The sequence below is a fragment of the Lacerta agilis genome, chromosome 9 (assembly GCF_009819535.1).
Source record: "Lacerta agilis isolate rLacAgi1 chromosome 9, rLacAgi1.pri, whole genome shotgun sequence".
Taxonomy (NCBI): Eukaryota; Metazoa; Chordata; class Lepidosauria; order Squamata; family Lacertidae; genus Lacerta; species Lacerta agilis.
The window spans coordinates 51,625,583-51,647,048 of NC_046320.1; the positions used below are offsets into that span (position 1 = coordinate 51,625,583).

General features: G+C 40.4%; 1 protein-coding gene and 1 long non-coding RNA gene across 5 annotated transcripts in view; one reads left to right on the forward strand and one right to left on the reverse strand.

Annotated features, from left to right (window-relative positions):
* Nucleotides 1-12,734, reverse strand: part of SGMS2 (sphingomyelin synthase 2) — a 28,928-nt gene extending 16,194 nt beyond the window's left edge. Inside the window, exon 1 of one of the 4 annotated variants that reach the window (XM_033160286.1) lies at nt 12,441-12,734. The gene's annotated coding sequence lies outside the window, so the exon portion shown is untranslated. Of the gene's footprint in view, nt 1-3,479; nt 3,535-12,168; nt 12,317-12,434 lie in introns of those variants that run through there. The other 3 variants (XM_033160285.1, XM_033160287.1, XM_033160288.1) reach the window with 3 other exon arrangements.
* Nucleotides 12,735-14,147: 1,413 nt separating this feature from the next.
* On the forward strand, nt 14,148-19,349 carry LOC117053029. Its single transcript, XR_004427340.1, has 3 exons — nt 14,148-14,394; nt 16,626-16,713; nt 19,124-19,349. It is a non-coding gene; the product is annotated as an uncharacterized LOC117053029 (long non-coding RNA).
* The last annotated feature ends 2,117 nt before the right edge of the window (nt 19,350-21,466 follow it).

Below are 21,466 nucleotides of genomic sequence, written 5' to 3' on the forward strand. Positions count from 1 at the left end.
AATTTGATAATGCATAGCACATGCTTCTTAACACCTCTAGCAGGCCAGTACCTACAGTCAAATACTGGCACTTTTGCAACAGTCAAGTTATGTAGCCACAGCAATGACCACAGGAGCTAGGAGGAGTGCAGAGAGAAGAAATGCCATGGTGCATCTGCATTAGCAAAACCAGAAGCCTTCATCAGCCCCAGCTGTAATAAAAGATGTCTCTCGTGTATTGGTCTCTACACCCACAGCAGGCGATGTAACTCTCCAATGGTTTGCCTTTAACCCTAATGGCACTCTCTTCCATAGTCTCTTGAGACAGACAGATGCCAACAACAACAACAACAACAAAAAGGTGAGCAGTCAACAGAAGTTGATGTTCTTTGCCACGGACATCATTCCAAATATTTCTGCCATCATATAATCAAAGAGGAATGTATTTCCTTTGGGGTGAGGAGAAAGAAGAAAAGAAACCGAGTATACTTATTAAAAGAGGATTCAACAGGCTGCACAGCAGAATCTCAGCAGATCTACGTGGCCCAATCACTGTAGGCTATGCATTAGGTTGGGAATCAGTAAACCTATATACAAGTTTAAAGAAAGTCCAAGAAGCTTAAAAGGGAAAAACATCCTACTTTTCCTTCTGACCTGACTATTTAAGATGTTCTTTGATCCAAGTGTCCCAAGTGACACTTTGAACTGCCATCATAACCAGTTCATCCTCAACAGTTTTACAGAATGGCTGAGCTGTACATGTACTCAGAAAGATTCTGAGGCAACTCAGAGCAAAGTTGGAACTGTTTATGATGTAATCGTAATTCAGATGTGTAAAAATTCCTATTCAGAACTTTTGCTGAGCAGAGATTTGATAGGTGGTAATTTTCATCAGAAGTCTTACATTTCAGATTCTTTCTTACGTTAGTCAATGTTTCATTTTAATGGTCTGTTAGTAATGACGTTTTCCATCAATATGTTTTCAACTATAGTATCAACTATGTGAAATAAATACTTTGCTTCCCATTGATCCCCTTAGCTTTTTCCTTGAACACTTCACAGCAGTATTTCACAAAACGAGTTTTCTCGCTGTCAGCCTCTAAAAAACCCAGGGGTAAGTGGTCTTAGATCAAGCTACTTTTTCTCAGCCAAACCTATTTCATAAAGTTGCTAGGACACTAGAATTCCCCTCAGTTTCTTGTAGGAAGGATAAGATCCAATGTATGAAATAGAAAATTACCACATGCTTTGCATATAGAAGATTCAAGGTTCAATTTCTAGCATCTCTATGCAGGGCTGGGAAAGAATGCTGTTTGAAATGCTGTGGTTAAAATCTAAACGATGGTTTGTTTAAATTAAGCTAACTTCAAACTGTGGTTTATGAAGTTTCCTTGTTTCAAACAAACCACAGTCGAAATTAACCACAAGTTAGGAGTCAGATGTAATGCTAAACAGCTAAATGAAAGCTTCCAATCACTTCATTGCAGTCACACTGGAAAAGGAGAGGGGGTTAGAAATTCCTGGAATTTAAGGATCATCTAGGTTCATTCTCATCAAGATAAACTGTGGTTCAGCATGATACCTAAATGCAACCAGTGTCAACTTTGACTGGCACCAGCTCTCTATGGTCTCAGACAGTCTAGTGACCACCTCCTGCTACCCATGATCATTCTAACTGGAAGTACCAGGGATTGAATGAAGATTTTATGCCTTCTAAGGATGTGCTCTATCACAGAGCTATGGCACTTCACCTACTAGTTCCCATTTATATGAAGAATGTTACCCAAAACCCTTCCTTGAAACATAAGCCATACAACACTAGTGATAAAAGGTTTCAGCAATTGGTGCACAGCAAACAGTATGGTATCAAGACTTCATAATACATTTATTATAGCCAGCCTCTTATTTTCTGCTGTTAGCCCACTGAAGTTGGGATGGGTGGCTTTTTAACCTTTGTATAACACCAAAATGGTCCCAACCGCCATAGCTAGATCACTGTAAATACCAGCACAAATAAAGGTGTGCATGATAGTCATTTGACAGTCTGGCTTTACCCAAAAAAGTCTAAGTTAAAGAGGTTTCTATTGACACAGTTAAAAACTCTCACGGAAAGATGTTATATTATGTGTCATAGTTGCCTTTGACTGGACTTAACCAACCAGGGGTCCTTTACCTTTTACCATAGTAACTGGCACATTAACACTATTATTCACCAGTAAAATGATTGCAACATACATCATTGAGGTCCTGGTTATTCAGAAGCAACATTAGACAATCCTAACCCAATTATCTCTATAATTGTGAATCACTATCACTTGCCTGACAAAAAAATGACAACTGCGATCTAGCTGCTTTCTGAAATTATTAGCAACTACATTTTTTTAAAGTGAATTTTGTAATTCCCTCATTATCATAGGAAGGAACATCAAAAGGCAAGTCAGTACATTAGAAAGGCATTTCATGATGAGAAAGAGGTATGTCCTGGGCTACAACTCTTGTCAGTTTTGCTAGATTTTTAAACGACTGTTTCAGCCCTATTGCTCCTTAATAGCTATATCTAAGATAGCAGTTTTAAAATAAATTAGTCTTTCAAAAACAAAGCACAGGCTAAAATTGTGGATTGGCACATGTCCAAATGATTCTAGATGCCATGCCTGGCTTTCATACAGGCATGCATACAACCAGAGTACTAAAGCAGAAAACAATTTCAAATAATGCTGCGTAATTGTGGACTGGTGTTTAAATAGAGATAAAGGAGAAAAGGAACTGTGGATGAAGAACTTTGACCCACTATAACATTTATAATATGTTAGTACCACCATAACACAGAAACAATGTAATTTCCCCAGCTTAATTAAAGGTACTATGCATATGGAAGCAGGATGCCATCTACATCCCTAGCTAGATGAGTATGTGTAATTAACTGCCGTGTGTAAGCCTGTTGCCCCACTGCTAGAACACCCTCCGTCCACAACAAAACAGAACAGATGAGGGTGTTCTGCAAGGTCAAGGTATTGCTGCTTGTCTGCTCTGCCCCAGGGCTGGGGAAGATAAGTGAGAATGCTGCACGCCAGAAAGCCTTCCTCTCACCAAGAGAAACATTGCAGTGGTGATGCTGCCACTTATGCTTTCTGCCACCTAAGGCAGCTACTTCACCCTGCCTCATGGGTGGGCTGGCTCTGATGACAGAACATATATAAAAATGCAGCACAAGTATATAGCATCTAAACATTCTAATAAACTTTTAAAATATAATACGGTAAACAAAATCACTTAAAAGATTCACACTACCCAAATCTAAATACACAACCTCCACATACACAATCACTCAACAATCAGGCTCTCCTTACACCATAACATTGCTCCACCACTCAATTCTCATGTTACTAAAAAAGCTCAAAACATTTTATTTTATTGGCTATGTTCAAGCATCACACTAAACTATATTTTAGTTTGACACAAATAAGCCCAGGTGAGCCTCAGGCCCACAATCTACTTACCCTCTTCGCTCTAGTGCAGTTGTGAGGAGTTTGGTGGTTTCTGCTTACCCAGCTTCTTATGAACTGGCCGTGGTTAATGTTAACTATCATTTCTCTGAAATAAGTTAATATTAGCCAGATGACACAACGAGCTTTATTTAAAGAAAAACAGAAACAGAAGTTTCGAAACTCATCTCCAATGCCACACAAAAAGGGGGTGGGGTATGAGTCTGAACCTCATTCAAAACAAACAATAGTTTATCTATATTTGTACCCCAGCTTTCCTCTAAAAAGCGCACAAAAGGGCATACATGGTTCTCCATTATCTTCAATCTATCCACAAACAATCCTGTAATGTTAGGCTGAGATACATTCTCCCCTAGGTCACCTGGTCTCTCAGGTCCTAATCCAACACTCTAACCACACCACCACAGTGATACTCGTATCACAGCATATTAATGTTTGTGATGAAGCCTGAGGTTCTACCTCCACTATTTGAGGCACTATACCTCTGAGTGGCTGTTGTTGGGAGTTGCAGGTGAGGAGAGTGCTGCTGAGCTCTGGTTCTGCTTCTGGGCATCTGCCCAAGGGCATCTGTTTGGCCAATGTGAGAGAAGACTGCTGAATGAGACGGGCATTTGGCCTGATCCAGCAGGCTAAAGGAGGATGAACCACAATTACTGACAACATCCATAGAGGCTAAGCAAACTTAGATTTAATGACAAGAAATAGAAACATTATTTCCTCAGTCAATAAGACTTACTTCTAATCCTAGGGACGCTCACATAACAAACAACAGTCCAATACTGATTAAGCCTATTTGTTATGACCCGCAGCTGACATAATAAAGAACATCTAAGAATAAGACTGTTGGCCTCATGAAACCACCTCAGGCTGCACTACAACAAAACAAGTAGGTGTAATCTACAGGACTAAAAGTTAAGAATACTTGAAAGTATAGCCATATTCAAAAAATGGATTTCACTAATCCAAATTATTGTCCCTTGGGGGAAAATGTTTTGTTTTCTGTCCAACATCTTACCAATTTTTTTTGATTTTGGATAATAATTCAATACCACCACCACCCCGTGATTTCTTCCATATCCCCCCACTTCATATTGTTACAAGGCAACCCAGTCTCTGAGCAGTGTGAGATTCTAGAAGTAACAGGCACACTAATCAGGCTCCGTGATTCCTTTTGGAACAAAGAGACACAGTGGAGACTGTGATGTCTTTATGATATATGATTTATTTACTCATGTATACAACCTGGACCTAGATGGAGAGAGGGCAGAGAATTCACACCCCAAGAGGGACTTGTTCCTCCTATTGCTGCAGCATTGGATTCCAAGAGACCCCAAACATCATGTCTGATCTTCTCTGTAGCATAAAACAGATTGCTCATATCATGCTCTGCACCACCACCCCCTCCAGCTAGCAAAAGGGACACTTTTTCCAGTTCGCTTACCTCATCCCCACTGCAATTTTGCCCCTCCCTCCTAAAACTCTGGCCTTTTTTTGTTGACGTTCTCATCTCATGGAGAAGCTTTCCCATTTTCTCTCCGATCCAGTGAGTCTCTCTTAATGGCCTTCTTAAAGGCTCAACCATTCCAGTGATTATTTCTTGATGGTTTTCTTGCCAGGCTGTTTCCTGGACACAGAAAAACTGGTTTAAACTCCAGCCCCCACTAGACCTTGGAATATGGGGGTGGCTTAAATTCTAACCCTTTACCGCAGAGATGGCCAAACTTGGCCCTCTTGATGTTTGGGGACTACAACTACCATCATCCCTGACCACTAGTCCTGTTTGCTAGGGATGATTAGCTGGAGGGCCAAGTTTGGCCAACACTGCTTTACTGCATCCAGGTATTTTAGGAGAGTATTGCCTGCCCACAAACTTATAACACTGTTGAAGGCTTTTCTGTCTATTATATTTAAGATTTGGACACAATAATTGTTTTAACATGTATGCAAGTCCTCAGCAGATGTGTCATCCACATTCATCTACAATTTGCTCAAAGATATTGTGAAATGCATGGATCTCCATGCTTGGATGAACAGCCATGGACAGTATAATTATTATTTTTTTATTATTAAATTTGCATACTTCCCTTCAGCCGAAGATCACAGGGCGGTTCACAACATATGCACGTAACTTTTTCTTTTACAGTTCCTATTTTCAAAGCAGCCATTTATCATAAAGTGGAACCAAGCCTTAACAGTAGCAGATTTAGTGTATTGTACAAATCTGTGTGAGCATAGGATTGTACCTGTGTGAGATAGCGGCAGAGCAAGCTGATCGGGTGCCTGGGGCGGCACATGCACCCTGCACCCAGGGGCACAGCCAGCTGCCCGCGGGGGCAGGCCCCTATAGCTGGGGGGGGGCGGCAGCGGGCGGACAGTTTGCGGATTCTGCGGGCGCCCAAGCCACCGCATCACTCCCAGGAGAGACGTGTGGCTCGGGCGCGCTGCAGGCCCCATGGTGAGTGCCGCCTGGCATTTTGTCACCCCCCTCAGAGGGGACACCTGGGGCGGCCTGCCTCCACCGTACCCCCTTCCTCCACCCCTGGTGTGAGACACTCCCATCTTGCAGTGCTCTCTTGAAGAAAATGAGCAGCTACTCCTTGTTCAAGACCACTCACATACATCCATTTATAACAAAGATTGCAAACAGACAGAATACCGGTACCAATAGGGATTACTTCCAAGACAGAGCCTAGCCTGCCTGCTAAGCAGCAGGATGGGACATTTACCACAAGTAGATGTCCTTGTGGATATAAGCTACCTGCAAGTGATTCAACATACCAGTAAGCATTGCCAGCCTGCTGACTCATGTAAAAGGAAGCAGCCTTATACCAAGTTAGAGCCTTGGTTCATGTAACCCAATATTGTCAACACTCAAGTTGCAGCAGCTCTCTAGGGTTTTGGATGGAGTCCTAACTGGAAATGCCAGGGACTGAATCACACCAAACCATGGTCTGCCATTATAGTTTAGATTCCAAACTGTACTCTGAGTTTCCAAACATATGTCAAAAACTTCGTTTAAAGCTACTTGCCTGCTGAACATGCAAATTTAGAGGTCACTGCTACTCAGGAAGTTAAAAAAAATAAAACTGAAAGAAATGTTGTTCAATCTATACTATATACTTTATCTGAACCAAAGTTTATTAGCTAACCCACACCATGACGTTTCTTACTAGTCTTCTGTCACAGTCCCTTAACTATGTTCACCTCTCTCCTGTATGTGTCTAACATGCAGTATTTCCATATACCATAATTCTACTATGATTTCAGTAATTCAGAAAAACTGACATTCCCCTGGTTTTGTTTAAAGACTAAGAGTCCTTTACACTGGCACCAAATCACTTTTATCTTCTGTCTAGTACCTACTGACATATAATATATACTAGCCACAGCAATGTGCATTCCAAAAAGTTACCTACCATTAAAAACTTGAAATAAAAAGCCAAGAAGTGTGCTATTAAAGGCCTTGTAATCTTGGACAACTAATAAAGTATGGGTGGTTCACCTAAATTAAGGAGTTTTTTAAATAAAAAAATGACTAGGGCCTATATACGGAACAGCTGACCTTGAAAACAAAAATTCTATAGCAATAACTGTTACTATGCACTTCTCTCCAACATGTTAGTGCCTTCATTCAGGGAGCATATGTAGGTTGTGCAGTATGATGCCACATATCTATGCAGTCATTAACCACTTTTGCATGCAAAGATAAACTATTAACCATGGTTTACCATGAATGAGCAGCTATTCAACTGTTCCCACCCTTTGTGCTGTGATAGGAAGAAACAAAACCAGAGTGTTGGCACATGTTAAGCCAATTATCTGTTCGGTTTTTTTCTCTCCCAGTTTTTCTGAACAGGATAACCATAGTATACACATTAACCAAGAAACGTGTATTTTTACAATCTTACAATCCAAGTTTTATTTTATTTTTCTCCACTTAGACAAAGAAAACTGGAAAATGTGCAAAAAATAGCAAGACGGTACAACTTACATTTTCAAAAGCCGAATATTTTACATAGGTCAGATGTAAATCCAACTGATTTCAATTGGAATGTACTTTCAAATAAATTGGACTGCAGTGTAGCTCAATCCTGTGCATGGGAATAAGTCCCATAAGGTTGAATGGGCTTACTCCCAAATGTATACAGTGGTACCTTGGTTTACGAACTTAATCCATTCCGGAAGTCCATTCTTAAACCAAGGCGTGCTTTCCCATAGCAGTGGGGGACTCAATTTACACTCAACAGGAAGCGGAACATGTTCTGCTTCCAAGGCAAAGTTCACAAACCGAAACACCTACAGTACTTCCAGGTTTGCAGCGTTCTTAATCCAAGTTGTTCATAAACTAAGCTGTTCTTAAACCAAGGTACCACTGTATAGGACTGCTGCCTTCTCTCCCTGTGGAACGCCGTCCCATCAGATGTCAAGGAAATAAATAAACAACTATCTGACTTTTAGAAGAAATCTGAAGGCAGCCCTGTACAGTGGTACCTTAGATTACAAACACCTTGGGTTACAAACACTTCGGTTACAGACTCCGCTAACCCGGAAGTAGTATCTCAGGTTAAGAATTTTACCTCGGGATGAGAACAGAAATTGTGTGCTGACGGTGCGGCAGCAGCAGGAGGCCCCATTAGCTAAAGTGGTACCTCAGGTTAAGAACGGTTTCAGGTTAAGAACGGACCTCCAGATCGAATTAAGTTTGTACCAGAGGTACCACTGTATAGGGAAGTTTTTAATGTTCAATGTCTTACTGTGTTTTAAGTTGTTGGAAGCCGCCCAGAGTAGTTAGGGCAACCCAGTCAGATGGGCGGAATAAATATATTAATAATAATAATAATAATAATAATAATAATATTTTGCTATTATTTTATTATTACCAGCCCAATCCTATGCATATTTACTCAAAAGCAAATCCCACCAAGGTCAATGGAACTGACTTTGCCCAGGTTTCAGTGAATGGCTGGTATAGTTAAACAGTTCTCTGAGCAGATGCACATCTGAGGAAACAGTAGTTCATCTGTCTTGCAGAAACTTCCCCATCAATGCCTGTTTTAGTTCCTAAATAAATCTCACAGCATCTGCTGGGACAGTACTGTCTGTGATTCTTAATGCCCTTTGGAATAATCTGGGACAGTAGTGTCCATGGTACAATAAGCCTCCTAACAGGCTGAGATCTGCAAAGACAGCAATGTCTCTGTTAAGCGCCATTCTTCCAGCATCTGCTTGACATATAGCTGTTCTGTATCCATATTAAAATGAAGTGTTATGGTACCCACATTTATATAGTGCTAAAAATATTGTGTAAAGACTATCTTACCTAAATGCAAATTAGACAAGCTAATACTGACCATAAATATTTTGCAAATAAAACAAATTAAATAAAAAATAATAGCCTATAAAAATATAATTTGTAAGCTAAAGTAAATCATAGAAAAGGGAAAGTCCACATTCAATCCTGTAGTCTATTAATATACATCCCTTTGTAACATAGATTGCAAACATGCAGAAGACACCAATAGAGGAATGTACAAGTTGGCAAAGGTGGTTTTCTGCTCACATTCTTTTTGAGCAGTTGGTGATGGCAGCCCTAGAACATTAAAGTGTTTACTTGGCTGCAGTCTTCAAACCACTTACTCCAGAGTACTCCCATTTTTGTAAATATGATTATTCTCAGTGGTTACAGCCATTAAGGCTGCTTCTCATGTTACAATTTCATATACACAAACTGATCCTTGTTTTGCAATGTGAAAATGGATGTAGATGTGCTCTTTTTTTGCCCAATACAGAAACTGAATCAAAATCAAGGAGTGCATTGTAAGGAGAAGGGGATGAGAGGCAAACACCTACATGGCAATTCTTAAACTAGAAGATGCATGATGTTCCATAAAACAACTTTGACTGTAGATGGAACTGGGGTCTTAAGATTTATTTACAAAAAAAGAGACCCTAAAGGTAGCAACCATTGCAGTCACAAACTTTAGTATAAACGTAACAGTTACTAAAAATGTAAACCAAGATTCTCAACTGTTTTATGCTTCAAGATACCTCCCTAAGGAAATAACCACAATTAAAAAATGGCTTGGAGTGCAAATTATATCCCATCTATAATGAGGTATGCAAACTATCATGCTTTCCTCTTTCAAGATTTAACTATAGACATACTTGTGTTTTGATTAATAGGATGAAATATGTTGAAAAGAAATGCTTGTTAGATATCTGCTTTCTTAATTTTGTTCAAATATTAATATAATTACCGGTAATTATGTGAATGGAAAACAAACATGCAGTTTTCAATTTTCTACTATAGTTAAGAATTCAGAAAACATTGAGTTGGATGCAGAAAGTTTCTTCTGCTCACATTATTATAAACTCAAAGATGTTCTGTTACTTGCTCAAGCTTGAGAGGAATCTACCTATTTTAGCACTAAATGAATCCTTGGACAAGCATTTGTGGAGAACTGCTAGTAGCTAATTGACTTTTGCTCATGGTTATTTGGATGCAAATTACTACATGCAACAGTTTCACGTGATATACATATAATCTGAAGGAAATGAGAGATTTCAATATGTGGCAATTAAAAGTTTAAACCCCAAATGATGTAACGGTATAATGATTGAGAAGTGTGGATTAAGAATAGGCTACGTATGTCGAAGAGTTGCAAAAATCTTTTAGTATCAAGTGCTCAAGGGATTATTATAGGCTGGAATACAAAGCAAAACATTCAAAGTATAAAAAGGATGATATTCTAATTTATTTAAATGAAGTTTGTGAACTGATCATAAAGACTTTTATGGTCAGAGAGAGACTGATTTCTCAGCCTGATTCAAGAATGTGGCAGGCAGGAGTGTACTTTCAATGCTTAAAAGAAAGAGGAAAGTCTTCTGGGAACAGACCTGATAACTGTAAACTCATCAAAGTAACTGGTCACATACCATATTTACTACCAGTAGTTATAGATTGTCTTCTTTTCCTGCCTAGTCTTCCTCATTCAGTAGCTATGTGTAATCCTCCAAACATTACAGAGTAATCTATAAGATTACTCAGGATTGAATGGCTTTGGGTTGCAACCAGATGGAAGCTACCTTTAAAAGTAATACACCTGAATACTAAATTTGTTTACTTTAAAGACAGGCCTACTGTTGTCAATACCCTTCACTTCCAAACAAGATTTAGATTTAAAACGTTTATCTAAAAACCTGCTACTATCTCTGCTCCATATCCCTCAAGCGAAATACTCAAGAATACAAGTACAGTAACTTTAAGCAGTTATTTGCAAACATTTGTCCTTACAGTACCCACTACACAGCTGACAGAAAGATATGAGGCCACTTTTTTGTGTGGGGGGAACACTTGTCTTTTATTAACATGACTTTCTACATCCATGAAACAGACTTACCAAACATAATATTACTAAGCAAAACAATGGGAATATGGAAAACACTTTGTTTTGTTTGCAAGTTGAATTTTTTTGTTTTAAAAAAATAACGGGAGCCAGGCTCAATCACGCTTAGCATAAACACATTAAATTCAACGAAACTTCATTTGGACACAACAACCTTAGGCAGCAAGGTAAACTCCTCCCACCCCAGTTGGATTTTACAGAGCAGTGGGCTCACAACTACATTGCAGCCCTGCTATGCATGGTAGTTGAAGTGGAAGGTGGACCACAACACTGGCCTGGACCTGGTACAGCAATCAGATCCAAATTGCACCCAACACTGTCACACAGATGCAGGACCAGCTCTGGATCCTATAGATCCAAAGCTGGCTCATCCCTGCCCCTGAAATATCACATTCAGCAGACAGAAGTGGGGAAGCTCCACTCCAGCAGTGATGCACAGGTGATTGGCTAACAGCGGCTGGGAGAGGTACACCTCCACCCAATTCAACACCCCCAGCCTTACATAAAGAGGATTCAAATTGTTCTGCCTCTGTTCTATAAAAGACTGAGCCTGAATCCAGCCCAAACTGCATTTCATACAGTAGTGGTATAACCTCTGTTTTTAGATAATAAACTTTGTAGTATAACAATGCTATGTGTACAAGCAACCTTACCATTAAAAAAAAATTCCAAAGTCCCTAAAAATCTATTCAAGATAAACTGAATTACAGAACATTTCTACACATATCTAATAGAGCTCAGTCAAATCCAGTGGGGTATCACCAAGTTCAAAACTACTTCTATGCAATTGTGACCTGTTAAAGAAAAGTTTGCCTACATACATGTATTTTATGGCAATGAAATTGAGCCAGAAATGTTTTGTCAGTTTGTTTCATATTTACAACAAACTGTCTTATACTGTCAACTTTTATGCAAGTCCCCAGAAACATCCTTCTGCTTTGGATGCAACCTGCACTACCCTGGGAGTAAGTCCAATTGAACTCAGTGGGATTTACTGGTGAACTGACATGCAAAGGACTGCCCTATTAAAAACTGAAGTCAAGCAGATAGAAAAATAAAAATGTTTTGGTGGAGATAAAGAAGTTTCAGAAGCAATATAAAGCATTTTAAGAAAAAGCAGTATTGGGTTAGTTTCATTCACATATTTGGCACCACAAACCTCCCCCACCCCACCCCCCATTAGATTTTTTTTGGGGGGGGGCAGCGCCATTGAGTTTTCGTTCCTTCCTATATACACAACTAACCCCTCGGGCTGACGCACCATCTCTTGAACTTACCTACTTACTTGGAGAGGGGAACAGCCTCCAAACTAGTTCTGCGTTCCAGCACTCAGCAGGAAAGTCTCCTGCATAGCCTCCAACCAAGCTCCTTGGCATTTGCAGTTCCTTCTGGCCAGAACTAGAGGCAGGCACTCCTACCACTGGGCTCGGAGCCGCAAGAAGAAACAGCTAGAATAAAGTTTCCTTTTCCCTTAAAGGCAGCTCACGCCCCCCCCCCCTTCTTCTTTTTAATCCCAGCCTCTTTAGACGAATGACATACGCACCGTTACCTCGGCAGTGCAACAGCTGGAGAGGTTTCCTCTGCGCGAGGGCGGCTCCTGGGAGACGGAGCCTCGAGGCAGACTGGACTGGCGGGGGCCGTGGCTGTTTCTGGAGGCGCCGCTGTGTTTACAGCCAGTTTCGTGCTCTTCGCTCGTCCCCTCCCTCTCCCTGCCACAGCCTCGCCTGACATCATTCATTCTCTTACATTCACACACACGCCCACTCCATTTCCAAACAGTGAGTCAGCCTAGCTCTGCTCCTATGCGAAGAAGGCTGGGCTAGAAAAACCGGTTGAGACCTCTAGAGGAAGGGAAATAAAAATAAAATGAGGGGAGGGGAGAAAAAAAAATCGAGCGGGGTGGGAAGCCCTGCTCCAGTCTGTCGTTAAAGGTGGGGATAAGGAGGGGTCTGCCACAAGGATCAAGGCACGGGTTGGTGCATGCACTGAACTCGCGTTGCAATTAAGAGAGTGGAGAGAGTTGGGGAGCAGATTCTGCAAGGAAACGAGCCAGCTCCTGTTTGGATAATCCTGCTCCTGATCTTCAGGCTACCTTAAACCGTTCTTCAAAAGAAGGAACTCCCTTTAGGATCAAACATGGGTAGAATATGATCGTTCTAACTGCTGCTGCTCTTTTCAGCGTTTCAAGGATCCTCTTTCGTGGTTTCTTATGCCTCCGTGGTGCACTTTTCATATCAGCTGCCGTCCTTCAAACTTTCCCCACCCACCCCAAACATAAGAGCCAACTCCTAAGGACCGCGGTCCCTTCGCTGCCTGCCCCAACAAAATATTTGACACACCCCCCAAGTTGATGGGCATTGCCATTCAAATAGTGTGATCAATTATGCAGGGTGGGGCTTACCTGCCCTCCCATATTTTATTCAAGTTGACACCCCTGCCCAGAAATGTGCTTGGCCGACTGCCAGCAATTTAGCTTAAGGGTTAAAGACAGTGACTTAAAAAGCCACCTAGCCTTCAAGTAAGACAGCACTGACCAACCTGCACTAAATTAGTTCAGGTTTCCCAGACCATCATGTATCCAGAGAGCAAAGTACAAGTTACAGCAGTGATGCTTGAAGTTATTTAACTGGAAATAAACCAAGGCTAGAATCCCTGGGCATGCTCAGGTTGCCCTATGCATTTAGAGCAGCCATGGCTTCCTTTCCACCCCCAATCCTGGGAGCTGTAGTTGGCTAACAGTGGCAAGAGTTGTTAGGAGACACACATCCTCCTCACAAAACTACAATTCCCAGAGTTCCTTAGGGAGAGGGGCTGCCTGTTAAACCATTCTTAAGAGTTGTAGTTCTGGGAGGGGAATAGGCGCCTCCTAACAACTTTCAGCACCTCTACCAAACTACAGTTCCCAGGATACTTGGCAGGGAAGAGAAGCTGTGAATTTTTTTAATGCAGCTTGAAACTGCTTTCAGTGTATAATGCAGATGAGGCCTAAGACTTACTTCAGAGTAGGCATAGATAGGACTGTTACCTGGGAGTAGCAATGGAGCTTAGTTCTAAGTGAGCAATGGAACTTAGTTCCAAGTGAGCAGGCCTAATATTGGACTGCACATGTATTAAGAGTTTTAGTAAGACATTTTCAACACAATTATAGAGCAGGAGAAAAGATACTTACATAAGAATGTCATTTAAATAAATAAATAAATAAAACAAATGAAATGAATCAGAACTAGTCCTGGGCCTTGACAAGTAGCCTGATATGCATACCAGTAGCAATTCATAAAGCTATTTCCACCACTTTTGTCTCTGCACCATGCTAAGTATCTTTGCCAAATGTTATTAAAGCCAGAGGAGCAAGGCTAGTGAAAAAAACGGTGGCGACTTTACACAGAAAGGGGGGATGATGTGATTGCAACTGTACAAATGTGACTGGGCAGCGGAAGTGAGAAGCGTAACAAGGACCAACTGTATTATCTGTGAATGGAAATACATTTGACAATATTTCACAGGTTAAAATGTTCACCTCGCGGAAGCTGTGCACGGAACTTCAATTCTGTACGGCTGATGTTTACTAACAACCGGTGGTCCCACCAGAAGTATGTCTCCTATACTAAGGGCCTAAACCTGGAATGAAATAAGAACGTCATGCTTAGGTTTGAAAGCTTTGAAGTCAGGATATTATATAAATACCTGTGGTCAAGGGGAAATCTTACCTCAGAAAACTCCCACAAGCAGTGGTAGTCCTTGAAACAACAATGGCTGCCCCATTTTCCGCATGGGTTGGTAGGCCTAGCATTGAACAGCCAGCTTGGCAGTGCCTAGGAAGCGTGCCTTGCGGTTGCTTAGCAACGGTGACAGATTTACCTCAGCCCCTTCTCCCAGGCCAGCCATTTTGCCTGTGTGGCAGATGAGCAATGCTGGCAACAGCAGCGTTAAAGGGAAAGGGCTGTGAGGAGAGGCTTGAATTAAGTGTGCCCCATTTATCTGGAGTACATTATCCAGATGTAGCGGATAGGAGTGTACAGTATGGATACCCAAATTCCTGTCACTCAGAGAGAGGCTCAGTGAATGGCCACCTGCAATCTGTGCCTCAACAAAGTTGTTAGGATGGTACATGAGATCATCAGAGTGCCATCCTAAGAATCTGGGACGGATTGGGAAATAAGAACAAAATAAATACCATAAGTCACCCTGTTTGTTTGTTTTTTGGACAACAGGTTCCTGTTGGTCAAAACAGCTGAACTATTATGTTCTTCGCACAGAATGTTAATGAAATTGTTGCTTGCCACTTCTGGCTGTTTTATGCCCTGTGTAAGGCTCAATATTAAGCAAGAGCAATATTTAGCTTTAAATTCAAATTACTTCCTATGAGCCGGTGTGAGATAAACAGTTCTTGGGTTGCCTTTGGTCACAGTGAATTAACTCTACGTTGCCTTTTTAAGCACAATTCACCTTCCCCCTTAGGAAAAGCCCAAGAGCAGACCTGTGTCAAAAGCCCTGCTAATAAATTTATAAAGTTGCCAACACCTAGCCTATGTGGAGCCAAAATTATGTAGTCAATATTCCACATACATCAAAAGCTTCATGTAAGTCAACGGTCCTTGAATTATTTTTTATAGTTATAGGTATAACTTTTTACGGTCATATGACAAAACTTGCATATAATATAACCAGTTTTGTCATTTAATGGTTTATAAGGCATTGAAAGGTATAACTTTATAGTATGAGAATTTTAATTTCTCCCTCCCAAACTGAGATTATTTCACTAATTGATCACATACACTTGATCAGCAAATTCCACTATATATTTCAAAGAACAGTTGACAACAGATCAGTTAGCCCAGAAACAACCCTTGTTTTGTGATTTCAGGATTTTCAGGCCAAGGAAAATGTGTTGCTCTTAAATTCTTTCCCCAGCAAAGAGAGCATGACTATAATATTAGATGCAACCATTTTCATATTATTTCAGTGTGATATGCTGTACAATGGCTGGGAAGGGTTGCATTACTCTTTTTGTTTGTTACTATATTATGTATTTTTGTGTTTTTATATTATAAACTGCCCTGTAATCCTCAGATGAAGCGTACATAATTTACTAAATAAATAAAACAATTTCTGTAGAATACGAAAAAACCCTACACATTAAGAGCTTTTCTTTCTAAATATGTAAGAAAAATTCTATTCTCAACAAAAGCCTATCAGTAGTGCATTTGCTTTTCGATGGGGAGATTTGATTCCAGTCTCCTCTTTTCTATTTGCTTTTTCTTTTCTTAAAAAAAAAAATCCTTTCCAGGGCAAACTTTTTAGTTCATCTGAGCTGAAACAAACTCAATTTTCTTTTTCATTGTGGCATTTCTTTCATGAGATCAGCAGTGGTATTATTGGAGATGGTATTACTATAAATGGATACAGCCTAGCTCGTGCATTAAAGTTGTGATGATTTCCAGAAAGATGCCAGGCAGTTCTTTAAGTAAGCATTATGGCTAGAATGCAGGAGACACACCAAAGTTCGGAAGATAAGAGATTAAAAATTGGGTCCCTTAGACTGGCTGCACTGTTGTCAGGAGTCTTTTAGACCATTTTTACACTCATGCTGTATACTTATTTGAGTAGTTTTTCTTTGTCTGTTAACCAGTAGAATGTGACTTCTATGTTCCACCTCTGCTTTACATCAACTTTTTTTCCACCAAACTCTCACCTGAGCACCTACGTCATTAATGCACTTTTGTCTTTATAACAGGCTTGTCAAGTAAGGAGATATTACCCCTCGACTTTGAAGGAAGGTAATGAGTCAGAGAGCAAAGACCATACAGGAACTGCGCAATTCAGTATGTGAAACTAATCCTCATCCCAGCATTCTAATAATACAATCTCCACAAACCACACAGAACACCCAGTTTGCTCCCTCCACCTCTGCTATTATCTGGTGGTTTGAACTGCAGAATCATGAGATCAGCACCAGCAGAATTTCCACATTTTTGGGTTCCCTTTGATAATTACCTGCATGTCATACACATAGTTAACAGATCTCCATTTCCATGATAATAAATGCTACATATGCTAAATTTGTGGCTGTCACAAGGGGAAATACTACAAAATATGCACACTAGAGAACACAATTCAAGAGATTTTGCCTGAGATTGCCCAGACTCCTGCACAGTTTCTGCTGCAACTGACTGAAGCTACATTTGCACCAGACATTTAAAGCCCCATTATGCTAATTTAGCAGTCATGGCTTCCCCCTAAGAATCCTGGGAACTATAGTTTGGTAAGGGTACTGAGAGTTTTGGAGGTACCCCTATTCCCCTCACTCACCTGCAATTCCTAGAGTTCCCTAGGAAGAGGGACTGATTGTTAAACCACTCTGAGAATTGCAACTTCTTATTTAGAAAATATGGATGGATACACATAATGATTGTGAAAGTGTGATTTCTTCTATAGATTGCATTGTATGTTTATTATTCGAAAATGATAACAAATATTTTAAAAAGTTTTTATTTCAGAATGCTGGGTATCTATAATCATGGATACTGTCATACATATGAAGGTATAAGATGGAGAAAGTGGCTAGATGCATATTACCTATAGTTGCCAACTCCCTAGCTAATGTGGCTCCTGTGCCAGCAAGAGAAACATGACAGGAAATTCAGTGCTGCAGCTGTTTACATACCGGTAACTGCAATTCCTGAATGGGAAAAGTTGAGTTCACTGTTGAAGAAAGGTTTTTGGAATGAGCACTATTCTTGCTTGGCTAGATGTTTGTTGCCTAATCTCACTCCTACTAATTGAATGCTATTCACAACTCTACAAACATTACAGCATACACTGATCAGAACAAGTAAGGCTACTTTATCTAGACTATTTTATCTACTATAGTAAACTAATTCAGGTCTCTTTGTCTAAACTGTTTTGCTGATGTCATACATTGATCTGGTTTCCTCATCACGTTAAGCCAAATTACCGGTATGTGTGGATTTTCCGACTGAAGACTGTGTATGCAGCACTCCTCCCTTGGTCCTGCTGCACTACCTGTGGCTAAACCATGGTTTGGCTTAGTGTTATGTCTGAATCCAGGTTTGTGGTTTGTCTTGCTCCAGACAAACCATGAGCTATAACCAAAGCTTGTTCTTTGCTTACCTCTTGCATTTTGCCTGGTGGAGACAAACCACAACCACATGTTTGGATGTAACACTAAGCCAAAACAAGTTTTAGTCATGGGTAGTGCAGCAACAGCAACAGCAGCAGCAGAACAACCAGCAACAGAGCAATGAGACCATAATATTCATTCCACAAAGCCATGCATATACTTGTTCATGCAAAACCATGATTTATATTGTATTTTGCATGTAAGAGAGAGAAGCAGAACAATTAAAAGGATTACCGTATTTTTCGCTCCATAGGGTGCACCGGACCATAGGGCGCACCTCATTTTTAGAGGAGGAAACAAGAATTTTTCCCCTGGTTTTCCTCCTCTAAAAGCCCTGTTTTTTTGAGGATCAGCTAAAAGTTTTGCAGCTTTTTTGCAAAGGGAAAAGCCCTGTTTTTTTTGAGGATCAGCTAAAAGTTTTGCAGCTTTTTTTGCAAAGGGAAAAACCCTGTTTTTTGAGGATCAGCTAAAAGTTTTGCAGCTTTTTTGCAAAGGGGGAAAAGCAAAGCTCCTTTTGCAAAGTGGGGAAAGCCCTGTTTTTATGGGGTTCAACTCACATTTCTGCAGCTTCTAAAGGAAAGGGAGCCTTTTCTACAGTTTCCAGACAGATAATCTAATCAGCCAGTCACATGTCGCTGGGGAAACAAACAACCTCCCTCTGCAGCACATTCAACAATGGAGGCCTGGGCAAGAGGGCGGGGCTGAAAGGGAGCCGGGGACTCTTATCTCTCTCCTGATCTCTTGCTGATCAGCTGCTGAGCGGGGTCCTTTCAACACTCCCTTTTCTCTTTGTAAAATAAAAACCATGATCCTCTTTTGGCCCCTGGGCAATTCAGCTCCAGGGACCACCATTCGCTCCATAAGACGCACAGATATTTCCCCTTACTTTTTAGGAGGAAAAAAGTGTGTCTTATGGAGCGAAAAATACATATGTGCTCTTTATTTTGAACGGGAGGTGTATTGGTTTTAGAACAAATCCCATTAGAACAGTTTTTTTTTATAAGTGCTGGACATTCACAGTGTTCAAAATTGAAGTAAAGAGGAACTATAGGTGTTTTAAAGCTCATATTGTTTGCTGAATGTCTTCACAGAATACGTAAACAAATGAACAGAATGTGACATATCTTTTAGTGAAACCACTAAAGACTCCATTACACAAACACAGGTAATGTCAATACAGCTTCATAATCCTTATTCAGCCCCTTTATACCTCTTTATTTGCATGGATTAACTAATCAATGGAACTATATTAGGACTGTGACATCTGCCACACATCCAAAAGAAGGACTGTGACTCAGTGCTTTGCATGCAAAAGGTCCCAGCCTAACTTCTCAGCATCTTCAGGTATGGCTGGGAAGAGACCCCTGTCTGAAATCATGGAGAACCACTGCTTGTCAGTAGACAATATTGAACTAGATGAACAGAATGTCTTACTCAAAATAAAGCAGTTTCTATGATCCCACTGGGAAGAGATATTGAACATGTGTAGGAGATTGCACTGGACCCCCTTCCTGATGCACAACTTATGAAAAAGCGTGCATAGAGTTTGTATGCATGTTCAGTGTACACTTTGGAAGGTCTGCAGCTCAGGGGTAAAGTGCATACTTTGTGTGCAAAAGGTCCAAAGTTCAGCCCCTGACCTTTCCAACTGGGGCTCAGAAAGATTCTCATCTGAAAACCTGAAGATCCAATGCCAGTCAGTGTACAACTCAGTCTAAGGCAACTTTCTATACAGTTATATCTACAGTTTCCCAAAGTATGTTTCAAGGGTAGATCTCTATAGCGTAGAAGGGGAAGACTTCTTTGCAAAGTAGCACCATGTTTATGAATTAAACAAATACTACTGCAAACACTAAGGGTATCCAGTACTGTGTTCTCTTCACACACAAATGCTTTTCTTTTGAAACTTTTGACTACTTATGGGAGTGGGAAGCTACAAAGCTTCCCGTGCAGGGAAAGTAATAATTCGGTGTTGCTTTTCCATCCAGAAGAAATTTTTAAAAAGGGGGTTAGGAATAAATACGTCTATGATATTCTGTTGTGGTGGTGAAAATACACTTCGTTTACTGTTTTTGGACACCCAGTATCTAAAGTTAGAAAATGACAGTAATTTCAACGCCACACTTTTGAAACTACACTTACCGTAACATGCAAAAGACTGTAAGCTATTTTCGAGGAATTCAGCCAAAAGCTTGAGTAATTAGCTACTTTCCACTGTGTTGCCCAACCAACCCTACCCTGTCTCACCTTCTAAACCCAGGATTATCCCCACCCAGATGGTATTACCTCCCCTCCCCACTTCCTTTTGAGGCCAGACCTCCCATCTGTGCTCCGCTTTTTAATGCTCTGCAGCTGGCCCACCTGCATTGCATTGAAGGGCAGATAACCCCAGAAGATTTTGAGTGCAAATGTTTTCTAAACAAATATATTCAAGAAGCCAATGCTGCTATTTTAAATTGTAAGCAGTTTGAACACAGAAACCAAATCTTCTTTCAAGTTACACAGTTTTCCTGCATTAGATAATAAATCCAAATTTTGGGCAGGAGGGGAAGGAACCAGTGACTCTAACGCAATACCCAAACTAGGTTGACAGTCTAAGTAGTTAATAAATAAATATAAATAACCAGAATTCTTAAGCCTTTATTCTTTCCTTAAGAGGAACGTACCCTGAAACATTATTATGAACACCACAGTAGATTTTAATTTAACTGCCAAAAGCCTAAATAAATAGAAATATCTTACCTTCCACATATGTTCTAATTCATTTATAACATCTAATAAAAACAATTTAAAAGCCAGTTACAAAACAGTACAAAAACAACGAGATGAGTTAAAAATCAATCCAAAATGGACACCTATGGTAGACGTATTCAGCCAGCTAGGAAGGCTTATCAGAACAACAAAGTCTTCCATTGTTTCTGAAAAGTGCAGATAGTGGGTGCCTATTGTATCTTGACAGCAGTGTTGTTCTGATATCTCTGGAACTTGAAGGAGAAACTCTCAGGATAGTTGCAAGAGTCTTGGAACAGGCTAGGAAAAGTGTGGGCTTGACTCAGATGAAAATCAGTCAGGAACACATAAAACTAGGTGTGGTAGAATTTTCATTGGGGTTGTTAATATTGAAACTGAAGTCCATTTCTCATGTTGCCAGACATATTTGCTGCCAAATGTATAGCCAACAGAGGGCTGCAACCAACTACAGCTCTCCAATTAGTGTGTCTTTATGATACATATGTTTGCAAACAGATTTTCATCACATCCGTACTTTGTGCCTTGAAACAATATTTGAAAAGCCATTAGCTGTACACCTAAAAATGGTATGTGTCTACATTCTACGGGAAATGCAGTGCTGCAAGAATCTTGTGTACTTTAGATTTGTTAGCTGAGCCAATGCAAAAGAATGAGCTGTCGAAATTGTGATTTGGTGATGACAT